Raw genomic sequence first — 12694 nt, 5'->3', positions numbered from 1 at the left:
CACTTCGCCTGGTCGAGCCCCTAGTGGAGCTCGCCGCTGCTCCTAGTGGAGCTCGCCTGGTCGAGCTCCTAGTCGAGCTCACCACTGCTCCTAGTCGAGCTCGCCACTTCGCCTGGTCGAGCTCCTAGTCGAGCTCGCCACTGCTCCTAGTCGATCTCGCCACTTCGCCTGGTCGAGCTCCTAGTCGAGCCCGCCACTGCTCCTAGTCGAGCTCGCCACTTCGCCTGGTCGAGCCCCTAGTCGAGCCCGCCACTGCTCCTAGTCGAGCTCGCCACTTCGCCTGGTCGAGCTCATAGTCGAGCTCGCCACTGCTCCTAGTCGAGCTCACCACTTCGCGTGGTCGAGCTCCTAGTCGAGCTCGCCACTGCTCCTAGTCGAGCTCGCCACTTCGCCTGGTCAAGCTCCTAGTCGAGCTCGCCACTTCGCCTGGTCGAGCTCCTAGTCGAGCTCGCCACTGCTCCTAGTCGAGCTCGCCACTTCGCCTGCTCGAGCCCCTAGTCGAGCTCCCTGCTGCTCCTAGTCTAGCTCGCCACTGCTCCTAGTCGAGCTCGCCACTGCTCCTAGTCGAGCTCCTAGTCAAGCTCACCACTGCTCCTAGTCGAGATCGCCACTTCGCCTGGTCGAGCTCCTAGTCGAGCTTGCCAGTGCTCCTAGTCGAGCTCGCCACTTTGCCTGGTCGAGCTCCTAGTCGAGCTCGCTACTGCTCCTAGTCGAGCTCGCCTGGTCGAGCTCCTAGTCGAGCTCGCCAGTGCTCCTAGTCGAGCTCGCAACTTCGCGTGGTCGAGCTCCTAGTCGAGCTCGCCACTGCTCCTAGTCGAGCTCGCCACTGCGCCTGGTCGAGCTCCTAGTCGAGCTCGCCACTGCTCCTAGTCGAGCTCGCCACTTCCCCTAGTTGAGCCCCTAGTCGAGCTCGCCGCTGCTCCTAGTCGAGCTCGCCACTGCTCCTAGTCGAGCTCGCCACTTCGCCTGGTCGAGCCCCTAGTCGAGCTCGCCTGGTCGAGCTCCTAGTCGAGCTCGCCACTGCTCCTAGTCGAGCTCGCCACTTCGCCTGGTCGAGCCCCTAGTCGAGCTCACCGCTGCTCCTAGTCGAGCTCGCCACTGCTCCTAGTCGAGCTCGCCACTTCACCTGGTCGAGCTCCTAGTCGAGCTCGCCACTGCTCCTAGTCGAGCTCGCCACTGCGCCTGGTCGAGCTCCTAGTCGAGCTCGCCACTGCTCCTAGTCGAGCTCGCCACTTCCCCTAGTCGAGCCCCTAGTCGAGCTCGCCGCTGCTGCTAGTCGAGCTCGCCACTGCCCCTAGTCGAGCTCGCCACTTCGCCTGGTCGAGCCCCTAGTCGATCTCGCCTCTGCTCCCAGTCGAGATCGCCTGGTCGAGCTCCTAGTCGAGCACACCACTGCTCCTAGTCGAGATCGCCACTTCGCCTGGTCGAGCTCCTAGTCGAGCTCGGCAATGCTCCTAGTCGAGCCCCTAGTCGAGCTCGCCACTGCTCCTAGTCGAGCTCGCCACTTCGCCTGGTCGAGCTCCTAGTCGAGCTCGCCACTGCTCCTAGTCGATCTCGCCACTTCGCCTGGTCGAGCTCCTAGTCGAGCCCGCCACTGCTCCTAGTGGAGCTTGCCACTTCGCCTGGTCGAGCCCCTAGTCGAGCCCGCCACTGCTCCTAGTCGAGCTCGCCACTTCGCCTGGTCGAGCTCATAGTTGAGCTCGCCACTGCTCCTAGTCGAGCTCACCACTTCGCGTGGTCGAGCTTCTAGTCGAGCTCGCCACTGCTCCTAGTCGAGCTCGCCACTTCGCCTGGTCAAGCTCCTAGTCGAGCTCGCCACTTCGCCTGGTCGAGCTCCTAGTCGAGCTCGCCACTGCTCCTAGTCGAGCTCGCCACTTCGCCTGGTCGAGCTCCTAGTCGAGCTCGCCACTGCTCCTAGTCGAGCTCGCCACTTCCCCTAGTCGACCCACTAGTCGAGCTCCCCGCTGCTCCTAGTCGAGCTCGCCACTGCTCCTAGTCGAGCTCGCCACTTCGCCTGGTCGAGCCCCTAGTCGATCTCGCCTCTGCTCCTAGTCGAGCTCGCCTGGTCGAGCTCATAGTCGAGCACACCACTGCTCCTAGTCGAGATCGCCACTTCGCCTGGTCGAGCTCCTAGTCGAGCTCGGCACTGCTCCTAGTCGAGCTCGCCACTTTGCCTGGTCGAGCTCCTAGTCGAGCTCAACACTGCTCCTAGTCGAGCTCGCCACTGCTCCTAGTCGAGCTCTCCACTTCGCCTGGTCGAGCCCCTAGTCAAGCTCGCCGCTGCTCCTAGTCGAGCTCGCTTGGTCGAGCCCCTAGTCGAGCTCGCCTGGTCGAGCCCCTAGTCGAGCTCGCCGCTGCACCTAGTCTAGCTCGCCACTGCTCCTAGTCGAGCTTGCCACTTCGCCTGGTCGAGCCCCTAGTGGAGCTCGCCGCTGCTCCTAGTGGAGCTCGCCTGGTCGAGCTCCTAGTCGAGCTCGCCACTGCTCCTAGTCGAGCTCGCCACTTCGCCTGGTCGAGCTCCTAGTCGAGCTCGCCACTGCTCCTAGTCGATCTCGCCACTTCGCCTGGTCGAGCTCCTAGTCGAGCCCGCCACTGCTCCTAGTCGAGCTCGCCACTTCGCCTGGTCGAGCCCCTAGTCGAGCCCGCCACTGCTCCTAGTCGAGCTCGCCACTTCGCCTGGTCGAGCTCATAGTCGAGCTCGCCACTGCTCCTAGTCGAGCTCACCACTTCGCGTGGTCGAGCTCCTAGTCGAGCTCGCCACTGCTCCTAGTCGAGCTCGCCACTTCGCCTGGTCAAGCTCCTAGTCGAGCTCGCCACTTCGCCTGGTCGAGCTCCTAGTCGAGCTCGCCACTGCTCCTAGTCGAGCTCGCCACTTCGCCTGCTCGAGCCCCTAGTCGAGCTCCCTGCTGCTCCTAGTCTAGCTCGCCACTGCTCCTAGTCGAGCTCGCCACTTCGCCTGGTCGAGCCCCTAGTCGAGCTCGCCGCTGTTCCTAGTCGAGCTCGCCTGGTCGAGCTCCTAGTCGAGCTCGCCACTGCTCCTAGTCGAGCTCGCCACTTCGCCTGGTTGAGCTCCTAGTCGAGCACGCCACTGTTCCTAGTCGAGCTCGCCACTCCGCCTGGTCGAGCCCATAGTCGAGCTCGCCGCTGCTCCTAATCGAGCCCGCCACTGCTCCTAGTCGAGCTCGCCACTTTGCCTGGTCGAGCTCCTAGTCGAGCTCGCCACTGCTCCTAGTCGAGCTCGCCACTACGCCTCGTCGAGCTCCTAGTCGAGCTCGCCACTGCTCCTAGTCGAGCTCGCCACTTCGCCTGGTCGAGCTCCTAGTCGAGCTCGCCACTGCTCCTAGTCGAGCTCGCCACTTCGCCTGGTCGAGCTCCTAGTCGAGTTCGCCACTGCTCCTAGTCGAGCTCGCCACTACGCCTCGTCGAGCTCCTAGTCGAGCTCCTAGTCGAGCTCGCCAGTGCTCCTAGTCGAGCTCGCCACTTCCCCTAGTCGAGCCCCTAGTCGAGCTCCCTGCTGCTCCTAGTCGAGCTCGCCACTGCTCCTAGTCGAGTTCGCCACTTTGCCTGGTCGAGCCCCTAGTCGAGCTCGCCTCTGCTCCTAGTCGAGCTCGCCTGGTCGAGCTCCTAGTCAAGCTCACCACTGCTCCTAGTCGAGATCGCCACTTCGCCTGGTCGAGCTCCTAGTCGAGCTTGCCAGTGCTCCTAGTCGAGCTCGCCACTTTGCCTGGTCGAGCTCCTAGTCGAGCTCGCTACTACTCCTAGTCGAGCTCGCCTGGTCGAGCTCCTAGTCGAGCTCGCCACTGCTCCTAGTCGAGCTCGCAACTTCGCGTGGTCGAGCTCCTAGTCGAGCTCGCCACTGCTCCTAGTCGAGCTCGCCACTGCGCCTGGTCAAGCTCCTAGTCGAGCTCGCCACTGCTCCTAGTCGAGCTCGCCACTTCCCCTAGTCGAGCCCCTAGTCGAGCTCGCCGCTGCTCCTAGTCGAGCTCGCCACTGCTCCTAGTCGAGCTCGCCACTTCGCCTGGTCGAGCCCCTAGTCGAGCTCGCCTGGTCGAGCTCCTAGTCGAGCTCGCCACTGCTCCTAGTCGAGCTCGCCACTTCGCCTGGTCGAGCCCCTAGTCGAGCTCACCGCTGCTCCTAGTCGAGCTCGCCACTGCTCCTAGTCGAGCTCGCCACTTCACCTGGTCGAGCTCCTAGTCGAGCTCGCCACTGCTCCTAGTCGAGCTCGCCACTGCTCCTAGTCGAGCTCGCCACTGCGCTTGGTCGAGCTCCTAGTCGAGCTCGCCACTGCTCCTAGTCGAGCTCGCCACTGCTCCTAGTCGAGCTCGCCACTTCCCCTAGTCGAGCCCCTAGTCGAGCTCGCCGCTGCTGCTAGTCGAGCTCGCCACTGCTCCTAGTCGAGCTCACCACTTCGCCTGGTCGAGCCCCTAGTCGATCTCGCCTCTGCTCCTAGTCGAGCTCGCCTGGTCGAGCTCCTAGTCGAGCACACCACTGCTCCTAGTCGAGATCGCCACTTCGCCTGGTCGAGCTCCTAGTCGAGCTCGGCAATGCTCCTAGTCGAGCTCGCCACTTCGCCTGGTCGAGCTCCTAGTCGAGCTCAACACTGCTCCTAGTCGAGCTCGCCACTGCTCCTAGTCGAGCTCGCCACTTCGCCTGGTCGAGCCCCTAGTCAAGCTCGCCGCTGCTCCTAGTCGAGCTTGCTTTGTCGAGCCCCTAGTCGAGCTCGCCTGGTCGAGCCCCTAGTCGAGCTCGCCGCTGCTCCTAGTTTAGCTCGCCACTGCTCCTAGTCGAGCTCGCCACTTCGCCTGGTCGAGATCCTAGTCGAGCTCGCCGCTGCTCCTAGTGGAGCTCGCCACTGCTCCGAGTTGAGCTCGCCATTTCGCCTGGTCGAGCTCCTAGTCGAGCTCGCCACTACTCCTAGTCGAGCTCACCACTGCGCCTGGTCGAGTTCCTAGTCGAGCTCACCACTCCGCCTGGTCGAGCCCATAGTCGAGCTCGCCGCTGCTCCTTATCGAGCCCGCCACTGCTCCTAGTCGAGCTCGCCACTTTGCCTGGTCGAGCTCCTAGTCGAGCTCGCCACTGCTCCTAGTCGAGCTCGCCACTACGCCTGGTCGAGCTCCTAGTCGAGCTCGCCACTGCTCCTAGTCGAGCTCGCCACTTCGCCTGGTCGAGCTCCTAGTCGAGCTCGCCATTGCTCCTAGTCGAGCTCGCCACTTCGCCTGGTCGAGCTCCTAGTCGAGCTCGCCACTGCTCCTAGTCGAGCTCGCCACTTCCCCTAGTCGACCCACTAGTCGAGCTCCCCGCTGCTCCTAGTCGAGCTCGCCACTGCTCCTAGTCGAGCTCGCCACTTCGCCTGGTCGAGCCCCTAGTCGATCTCGCCTCTGCTCCTAGTCGAGCTCGCCTGGTCGAGCTCATAGTCGAGCACACCACTGCTCCTAGTCGAGATCGCCACTTCGCCTGGTCGAGCTCCTAGTCGAGCTCGGCACTGCTCCTAGTCGAGCTCGCCACTTCGCCTGGTCGAGCTCCTAGTCGAGCTCAACACTGCTCCTAGTCGAGCTCGCCACTGCTCCTAGTCGAGCTCTCCACTTCGCCTGGTCGAGCCCCTAGTCAAGCTCGCCGCTGCTCCTAGTCGAGCTCGCTTGGTCGAGCCCCTAGTCGAGCTCGCCTGGTCGAGCCCCTAGTCGAGCTTGCCGCTGCTCCTAGTCTAGCTCGCCACTGCTCCTAGTCGAGCTCGCCACTTCGACTGGTCGAGCCCCTAGTGGAGCTCGCCGCTGCTCCTAGTGGAGCTCGCCTGGTCGAGCTCCTAGTCGAGCTCGCCACTGCTCCTAGTCGAGCTCGCCACTTCGCCTGGTCGAGCTCCTAGTCGAGCTCGCCACTGCTCCTAGTCGATCTCGCCACTTCGCCTGGTCGAGCTCCTAGTCGAGCCCGCCACTGCTCCTAGTCGAGCTCGCCACTTCGCCTGGTCGAGCCCCTAGTCGAGCCCGCCACTGCTCCTAGTCGAGCTCGCCACTTCGCCTGGTCGAGCTCATAGTCGAGCTCGCCACTGCTCCTAATCGAGCTCACCACTTCGCGTGGTCGAGCTCCTAGTCGAGCTCGCCACTGCTCCTAGTCGAGCTCGCCACTTCGCCTGGTCAAGCTCCTAGTCGAGCTCGCCACTTCGCCTGGTCGAGCTCCTAGTCGAGCTCGCCACCGCTCCTAGTCGAGCTCGCCACTTCGCCTGCTCGAGCCCCTAGTCGAGCTCCCCGCTGCTCCTAGTCTAGCTCGCCACTGCTCCTAGTCGAGCTCGCCACTTCGCCTGGTCGAGCCCCTAGTCGAGCTCGCCGCTGTTCCTAGTCGAGCTCGCCTGGTCGAGCTCCTAGTCGAGCTCGCCACTGCTCCTAGTCGAGCTCGCCACTTCGCCTGGTTGAGCTCCTAGTCGAGCACGCCACTGCTCCTAGTCGAGCTCGCCACTCCGCCTGGTCGAGCCCATAGTCGAGCTCGCCGCTGCTCCTAATCGAGCCCGCCTCTGCTCCTAGTCGAGCTCGCCACTTTGCCTGGTCGAGCTCCTAGTCGAGCTCGCCACTACGCCTCGTCGAGCTCCTAGTCGAGCTCGCCACTGCTCCTAGTCGAGCTCGCCACTTCGCCTGGTCGAGCTCCTAGTCGAGCTCGCCACTGCTCCTAGTCGAGCTCGCCACTTCGCCTGGTCGAGCTCCTAGTCGAGTTCGCCACTGCTCCTAGTCGAGCTCGCCACTACGCCTCGTCGAGCTCCTAGTCGAGCTCCTAGTCGAGCTCGCCAGTGCTCCTAGTCGAGCTCGCCACTTCCCCTAGTCGAGCCCCTAGTCGAGCTCCCTGCTGCTCCTAGTCGAGCTCGCCACTGCTCCTAGTCGAGTTCGCCACTTTGCCTGGTCGAGCCCCTAGTCGAGCTCGCCTCTGCTCCTAGTCGAGCTCGCCTGGTCGAGCTCCTAGTCAAGCTCACCACTGCTCCTAGTCGAGATCGCCACTTCGCCTGGTCGAGCTCCTAGTCGAGCTTGCCAGTGCTCCTAGTCGAGCTCGCCACTTTGCCTGGTCGAGCTCCTAGTCGAGCTCGCTACTACTCCTAGTCGAGCTCGCCTGGTCGAGCTCCTAGTCGAGCTCGCCACTGCTCCTAGTCGAGCTCGCCACTGCTCCTAGTCGAGCTCGCAACTTCGCGTGGTCGAGCTCCTAGTCGAGCTCGCCACTGCTCCTAGTCGAGCTCGCCACTGCGCCTGGTCAAGCTCCTAGTCGAGCTCGCCAGTGCTCCTAGTCGAGCTCGCCACTTCCCCTAGTCGAGCCCCTAGTCGAGCTCGCCGCTGCTCCTAGTCGAGCTCGCTACTGCTCCTAGTCGAGCTCGCCACTTCGCCTGGTCGAGCCCCTAGTCGAGCTCGCCTGGTCGAGCTCCTAGTCGAGCTCGCCACTGCTCCTAGTCGAGCTCGCCACTTCGCCTGGTCGAGCCCCTAGTCGAGCTCACCGCTGCTCCTAGTCGAGCTCGCCACTGCTCCTAGTCGAGCTCGCCACTTCACCTGGTCGAGCTCCTAGTTGAGCTCGCCACTGCTCCTAGTCGAGCTCGCCACTGCGCTTGGTCGAGCTCCTAGTCGAGCTCGCCACTGCTCCTAGTCGAGCTCGCCACTGCTCCTAGTCGAGCTCGCCACTTCCCCTAGTCGAGCCCCTAGTCGAGCTCGCCTGGTCGAGCCCCTAGTCGATCTCGCCTCTGCTCCTAGTCGAGCTCGCCTGGTCGAGCTCCTAGTCGAGCACACCACTGCTCCTAGTCGAGATCGCCACTTCGCCTGGTCGAGCTCCTAGTCGAGCTCGACAATGCTCCTAGTCGAGCTCGCCACTTCGCCTGGTCGAGCTCCTAGTCGAGCTCAACACTGCTCCTAGTCGAGCTCGCCACTGCTCCTAGTCGAGCTCGCCACTTCGCCTGGTCGAGCCCCTAGTCAAGCTCGCCGCTGCTCCTAGTCGAGCTTGCTTTGTCGATCCCCTAGTCGAGCTCGCCTGGTCGAGCCCCTAGTCGAGCTCGCCGCTGCTCCTAGTTTAGCTCGCCACTGCTCCTAGTCGAGCTCGCCACTTCGCCTGGTCGAGCTCCTAGTCGAGCTCGCCGCTGCTCCTAGTGGAGCTCGCCACTGCTCCGAGTGGAGCTCGCCATTTCGCCTGGTCGAGCTCCTAGTCGAGCTCGCCACTACTCCTAGTCGAGCTCACCACTGCGCCTGGTCGAGTTCCTAGTCGAGCTCGCCACTGCTCCTAGTCGAGCTCGCCACTTCCCCTAGTCGAGCCCCAAGTCGAGCTCGCCGCTGCTCCTAGTCGAGCTCGCCACTGCTCCTAGTCGAGCTCGCCACTTCGCCTGGTCGAGCCCCTAGTCGAGCTCGCCTGGTCGAGCTCCTAGTCGAGCTCGCCACTGCTCCTAGTCGAGCTCGCCACTTCGCCTGGTCGAGCCCCTAGTCGAGCTCGCCGTTGCTCCTAGTCGAGCTCGCCACTGCTCCTAGTCGAGCTCGCCACTTCGCCTGGTCGAGCCCCTAGTCGAGCTCGCCGCTGCTCCTAGTCGAGCTCGCCTGGTCGAGCTCCTAGTTGAGCTCGCCACTGCTCCTAGTCGAGCTCGCCACTTCGCCTGGTTGAGCTCCTAGTCGAGCACGCCACTGCTCCTAGTCGAGCTCGCCACTTCCCCTAGTCGAGCCCCAAGTCGAGCTCGCCGCTGCTCCTAGTCGAGCTCGCCACTGCTCCTAGTCGAGCTCGCCACTTCGCCTGGTCGAGCCCCTAGTCGAGCTCGCCTGGTCGAGCTCCTAGTCGAGCTCGCCACTGCTCCTAGTCGAGCTCGCCACTTCGCCTGGTCGAGCCCCTAGTCGAGCTCGCCAATGCTCCTAGTCGAGCTCGCCACTGCTCCTAGTCGAGCTCGCCACTTCGCCTGGTCGAGCCCCTAGTCGAGCTCGCCGCTGCTCCTAGTCGAGCTCGCCTGGTCGAGCTCCTAGTTGAGCTCGCCACTGCTCCTAGTCGAGCTCGCCACTTCGCCTGGTTGAGCTCCTAGTCGAGCACGCCACTGCTCCTAGTCGAGCTCGCCACTGCGCCTGGTCGAGCCCCTAGTCGAGCTCGCCGCTGCTCCTAATCGAGCCCGCCACTGCTCTTAGTCGAGCTCGCCACATTGCCTGGTCGAGCTCCTAGTCGAGCTCGGCACTGCTCCTAGTCGAGCTCGCCACTACGCCTGGTCGAGCTCCTACTCGAGCTCGCCACTGCTCCTAGTCGAGCTCGCCACTTCGCCTGGTCGAGCTCCTAGTCGAGCTCGCCACTGCTCCTAGTCGAGCTCGCCACTTCCCCTGGTCGAGCTCCTAGTCGCGCTCGCCACTTCTCCTAGTCGAGCTCGCCACTTCCCCTAGTCGAGCCACTAGTCGAGCTCCCCGCTGCTCCTAGTCGAGCTCGCCACTGCTCCTAGCCGAGCTCGCCACTTCGCCTGGTCGAGCCCCTAGTCGAGCTCACCTCTGGTCCTAGTCGAGCTCGCCTGGTCGAGCTCCTAGTCGAGCTCACCACTGCTCCTAGTCGAGATCGCCACTTCGCCTGGTCGAGCTCCTAGTCGAGCTCGCCAGTGCTCCTAGTCGAGCTCGCCACTTTGCCTGGTCGAGCTCCTAGTCGAGCTCGCCACTGCTCCTAGTCGAGTTCGCCTGGTCGAGCTCCTAGTCGAGCTCGCCACTGCTCCTAGTCTAGCTCGCCACTTCGCCTGGTCGAGCTCCTAGTCGAGCTCGCCACTGCTCCTAGTCGAGCTCGCCACTTTGCCTGGTCGAGCTCCTAGTCGAGCTCGCCACTGCTCCTAGTCGAGCTCGCCAGTTCGCCTGGTCGAGCTCCTAGTCGAGCTCGCCACTGCTCCTAGTCGAGCTTGCTTGGTCGAGCCCCTAGTCGAGCTCGCCTGGTCGAGCCCCTAGTCGAGCTCGCCGCTGCTCCTAGTCTAGCTCGCCACTGCTCCTAGTCGAGCTCGCCACTTTGCATGGTCGAGCCCCTAGTCGAGCTCGCCGCTGCTCCTAGTGGAGCTCGCCACTGCTCCGAGTGGAGCTCGCCATTCCGCCTGGTCGAGCTCCTAGTCGAGCTCGCCACTGCTCCTAGTCGAACTCGCCACTGCTCCTAGTCGAGCTCGCCGCTGCTCCTAGTGGAGCTCGCCACTGCTCCGAGTGGAGCTCGCCATTCCGCCTGGTCGAGCTCCTAGTCGAGCTCGCCACTGCTACTAGTCGAGCTCGCCAATTCGCCTGGTCGAGCCCCTAGTCGAGCTCGCCGCTGCTCCTAGTCGAGCTCGCCACTGCTCCTAGTCGAGTTCGCCACTGCTCCTAGTCGAGCTCGCCACTACGCCTCGTCGAGCTCCTAGTCGAGCTCCTAGTCGAGCTCGCCAGTGCTCCTAGTCGAGCTCGCCACTTCCCCTAGTCGAGCCCCTAGTCGAGCTCCCTGCTGCTCCTAGTCGAGCTCGCCACTGCTCCTAGTCGAGTTCGCTACTTTGCCTGGTCGAGCCCCTAGTCGAGCTCGCCTCTGCTCCTAGTCGAGCTCGCCTGGTCGAGCTCCTAGTCAAGCTCACCACTGCTCCTAGTCGAGATCGCCACTTCGCCTGGTCGAGCTCCTAGTCGAGCTTGCCAGTGCTCCTAGTCGAGCTCGCCACTTTGCCTGGTCGAGCTCCTAGTCGAGCTCGCTACTGCTCCTAGTCGAGCTCGCATGGTCGAGCTCCTAGTCGAGCTCGCCACTGCTCCTAGTTGAGCTCGCAACTTCGCGTGGTCGAGCTCCTAGTCGAGCTCGCCACTGCTCCTAGTCGAGCTCGCCACTGCGCCTGGTCGAGCTCCTAGTCGAGCTCGCCACTGCTCCTAGTCGAGCTCGCCACTTCCCCTAGTCGAGCCCCTAGTCGAGCTCGCCGCTGCTCCTAGTCGAGCTCGCCACTGCTCCTAGTCGAGCTCGCCACTTCGCCTGGTCGAGCCCCTAGTCGAGCTCGCCTGGTCGAGCTCCTAGTCGAGCTCGCCACTGCTCCTAGTCGAGCTCGCCACTTCGCCTGGTCGAGCCCCTAGTCGAGCTCACCGCTGCTCCTAGTCGAGCTCGCCACTGCTCCTAGTCGAGCTCGCCACTTCCCCTAGTCGAGCCCCTAGTCGAGCTCGCCGCTGCTGCTAGTCGAGCTCGCCACTGCTCCTAGTCGAGCTCGCCACTTCGCCTGGTCGAGCCCCTAGTCGATCTCGCCTCAGCTCCTAGTCGAGCTCGCCTGGTCGAGCTCCTAGTCGAGCACACCACTGCTCCTAGTCGAGATCGCCACTTCGCCTGGTCGAGCTCCTAGTCGAGCTCGACAATGCTCCTAGTCGAGCTCGCCACTTCGCCTGGTCGAGCTCCTAGTCGAGCTCAACACTGCTCCTAGTCGAGCTCGCCACTGCTCCTAGTCGAGCTCGCCACTTCGCCTGGTCGAGCCCCTAGTCGTGCTCGCCGCTGCTCCTAGTGGAGCTCGCCACTGCTCCGAGTGGAGCTCGCCATTTCGCCTGGTCGAGCTCCTAGTCGAGCTCGCCACTGCTCCTAGTCGAACTCGCCACTGCGCCTGGTCGAGCTCCTAGTCGAGCTCGCCACTGCTCCTAGTCGAGCTCGCCACTTCCCCTAGTCGAGCTCGCCGCTGCTCCTAGTCGAGCTCGCCACTGCTCCTAGTCGAGCTCGCCACTTCGCCTGGTCGAGCCCCTAGTCGAGCTCGCCTGGTCGAGTTCCTACTCGAGCTCGCCTGGTCGAGCTCCTAGTCGAGCTCGCCACTGCTACTAGTCGAGCTCGCCACTTCGCCTGGTCGAGCCCCTAGTCGAGCTCGCCGCTGCTCCTAGTCGAGCTCGCCACTGCTCCTAGTCGAGCTCGCCACTTCGCCTGGTCGAGCCCCTAGTCGAGCTCGCCGCTGCTCCTAGTCGAGCTCGCCTGGTCGAGCTCCTAGTCGAGCTCGCCACTGCTCCTAGTCGAGCTCGCCACTTCGCCTGGTTGAGCTCCTAGTCGAGCACGCCACTGCTCCTAGTCGAGCTCGCCACTCCGCCTGGTCAAGCCCCTAGTCGAGCTCGCCGCTGCTCCTAATCGAGCCCGCCACTGCTCCTAGTCCAGCTCGCCACTTTGCCTGGTCGAGCTGCAAGTCGAGCTCGCCACTGCTCCTAGTCGAGCTCGCCACTACGCCTGGTCGAGCTCCTAGTCGAGCTCGCCACTGCTCCTAGTCGAGCTCGCCACTGCTCCTAGTCGAGCTCGCCACTGCTCCTAGTCGCGCTCGCCACTTCTCCTAGTCGAGCTCGCCACTTCCCCTAGTCGAGCCACTAGTCGAGCTCCCCGCTGCTCCTAGTCGAGCTCGCCACTGCTCCTAGTCGAGCTTGCCACTTCGCCTGGTCGAGCCCCTAGTCGAGCTCACCTCTGCTCCTAGTCGAGCTCGCCTGGTCGAGCTCCTAGTCGAGCTCACCACTGCTCCTAGTCGAGATCGCCACTTCGCCTGGTCGAGCTCCTAGTCGAGCTCGCCAGTGCTCCTATTCAAGCTCGCCACTTTGTCTGGTAGAGCTCCTAGTCGAGCTCGCCACTGCTCCTAGTCGAGTTCGCCTGGTCGAGCTCCTAGTCGAGCTCGCCACTGCTCCTAGTCTAGCTCGCCACTTCGCCTGGTCGAGCTCCTAGTCGAGCTCGCCACTGCTCCTAGTCGAGCTCGCCACTTCGCCTGGTCGAGCTCCTAGTCGAGCTCGCCACTGCTCCTAGTCGAGCTCGC

This window comes from Urtica dioica, chromosome 5, assembly GCF_054948205.1.
Source record: "Urtica dioica subsp. dioica isolate 48M chromosome 5, U.dioica_male_clone48M_v1_H2, whole genome shotgun sequence".
NCBI lineage: Eukaryota > Viridiplantae > Streptophyta > Magnoliopsida > Rosales > Urticaceae > Urtica > Urtica dioica.
Note: the sequence above shows the minus strand (reverse complement) of the source record.